The following is a 2,841-nucleotide window of genomic DNA, read 5'->3' on the forward strand; positions in this document are numbered from 1 at the left end:
GTTGACATTGCTGCTATGAACATTGGGGTACATGTGCTCCTATGCATCAGCATTTCTGTCTCTCTTGGGTAAATCCCCAGCAATGCTATTGCTGGGTCATAAGGGAGTTCTATGGATAGTTTTTTGAGGAACCTCCACACTGTTTTCCAGAGCGGCTGCACCAGTTTACATTGCCACCAACAGTGTAAGAGGGTGCCCAAGTTCATGCCTTTTTAATATTTGTATCCTTGGCAGGGAGTCCTGCTGCATGGAATATGTCCTTACTAAATACCTGTGTTGAATTTATGTCAATTTCATAGGTTTTTCTTTTTCTTTTGCCTTCTGACAGGTTTGTAGTAGTTGACGTATTTGCACAAGTGGACATTTCTGGAAAATAACGTAATGGGAGAGATGGAAAAAGTGAAAGATATTGGGAGAGGGAGAGAAAATCTTGGAACTTCACCAAACTTCTCTCCTAAACTAGACTCATTGGCCAATTCTCCAAAGTCCAGTCTGTCACCCTTGCACGGGCACCTTGTGTTTTTTGGTTGATTGACTCTACCCTCATGTGTAGTCCTGTAAGGACACAAGCCTAGACCAAACTGACTCCATGACAGGCTAAAGTTTCCCCTCTGAACTAGAAGGTCTAAGGTTCAGTTTCTCCGGAACTATTAGGCGGTTACCCATTACCCGAGGCAGGGGAGACCACCTTGCGGTATCCAATCAGGAAAGGCCAGCCACCTCTCCCTACATTCCTAAAGGTGAGGCCTACAGATAGAAACTTTAGATACGACACTGTTACCCAATATTAAAGTTAACCCGATAGTCACTGAGTAAGACCCTGAACTTACTCTGTAATTGGTTAATTTCAAAGATACCCTAAATGTTGTAATTGGGTCCCACCAAAAGTAATGAATGCTCTGAACAATGTGTATGGTGAAAGTTGCTGCCAATACTGTTGCACAGTTATGACTGGGTCACTGTACGTATGTCACAATTTCTTGTAACTCCCCGTTCCCAAACCCCATAAAAACCCTACTAAGCCCTTGTTCGGGGCTCTCAGCATGGATCCACTGTGTTGGTGAAGTCTGTGAGCCCGAGCCCGTATTAAAGCCCTTTGCCTTTGCATGTGTGCCTCGGTCTCCCTGGTGGTCTCTGGTCATTGAGGATACGGTGTTCTGGGCATTACAATCCTGGATTCTAATCAGCCTGAGTTCCTCTGGAGAAAGCATTCTTTTACAATGTGACAGGATGAAGGATGGACAGGTAACCTTCAGTTCAGGCCAATCATGAGGCAGCTGCCACTTGTCCTTGCCCAGATGATGGTTCAGGTCCAGGCACCTGCTCCAGGTGGCTCAGTCACAGGCATTCTGATTCTTGTGGTCAATGGCGGGGAAAGAGATGGTGTCTCTTGTTCTGGATGATAAGGTGGGGGTATGAAGCCTAAGCAATTGCAATCCATTTTTCAGGAGCAGAGCAGCAAGCCTAAAGATGACACCAACGTGCAAGAAGGCAGAGAAATTGTATACATGATGTTTTCTAAAAGAGTTGATGCAAAGTGCTCTCACTACAAGAATGAGAAGAAAAGAAGAGAAAGAGAAAGGTGTGGGTTCAGATGAGAGGTGGTGAGGTAGTGCGATTGTGGGCATCACGTCACCCTGTACATCAAATGTGTATTTCATTTTATGTTTTTCAGAGAAAACAGTTTATTGCCCAGCAATTAAAAGTATTCAAATGTGTGACGAATGCTACATAAAATATTAATTTCCGTGGTTTGCTTGAATTCAAGTTTTCTTGACCAAAGCTTCATTATCCTTCCAAAATGCTGCATGCCACATTGGGGGCTCCACAGCTCAGGACCTGAGCATCACCTGCAACTCGCTGCATGCCTCATGTGCACTGGGCTCCCAACGTTCTTCAGGCCATTCTCTCTAAGAAATCATTGGAAGACTTTCATCAGGAGGACCTTTGTTCCTGTCACAACACAGGCTCTGCGGCACCTGTGAGAGCTGGCAAAGGTGTGCATGGCCTGTGGTGCCTCCCAGCCTTCCTCCCTGGGTGGAGGGAAAGCCACACACTGTACAAAGGTACCATTTTCATTGCTCATCAAACTCCAGTGATGCGGAAAACTGGCCACAACAAAAACAAAACATCAGAATAGTGAAGGCAGACACACAGACCCACACAAGGGACTGGAGCCCCAACAACCCTGGGGTCCTCAACTCGGTCAGCCAATGCAGTCCCTGTATGGTTTCAGCCCACCAAGCCGGATTTCCATCCTTTGTGACTCCCCTCTGATGGATGTGAACATGGCCTCCCGGGATGCTGGGTTAATATCTCTCTTCTTTGCGGTGTTCTTCCTCACTTTCCTCTTCCTTTTCTTCAATTATTGAAAATCTTCCTCTATTCCTTTTCTTCCCATCTTGATTTTTTCTTTACACATCCTTATCTGTCACACTCTTACCCTGTCTGCTTAGTAACTCTGACATCTGAATCAATCCCTATCCTGGGTATTTTCCTGGATTTCTAGGAAACCACTGATCAGGATTTGAGGTGCTGGTTCTGCTGCTCAGTGACCTGTAAAAATTTCTTCCAGGGTTTTCCCAGAGATGAAAAGATAAGCTGCACCAGCCTTTATGAACCAGGAAATGTTGTAGCAATGACATTAACTACTCAAAATGCAGGAACTTTTCCATGGATTTCTTCCCAACACAATGTATCCATTTGTTCATTCGTTCATTTAGTCATTCATTTATTAATATATACATACATTCTATTATTCATTCATTTCTTCATGACTTACTCAACTTTTGCTATTTGTATGGTAAACATGTTCTCTAATACTGGTTCTAAAATGTATGA

General features: G+C 44.2%; 1 long non-coding RNA gene across 1 annotated transcript; it reads left to right on the forward strand.

Annotated features, from left to right (window-relative positions):
* The first annotated feature begins 1,178 nt into the window (after window positions 1-1,178).
* LOC115288502 lies at window positions 1,179-1,721 on the forward strand. Its single transcript, XR_003907035.1, has 2 exons — window positions 1,179-1,245; window positions 1,449-1,721. It is a non-coding gene; the product is annotated as an uncharacterized LOC115288502 (long non-coding RNA).
* Window positions 1,722-2,841: the final 1,120 nt, after the last annotated feature.

This window comes from Suricata suricatta, chromosome 3, assembly GCF_006229205.1.
Source record: "Suricata suricatta isolate VVHF042 chromosome 3, meerkat_22Aug2017_6uvM2_HiC, whole genome shotgun sequence".
Lineage (NCBI taxonomy): Eukaryota > Metazoa > Chordata > Mammalia > Carnivora > Herpestidae > Suricata > Suricata suricatta.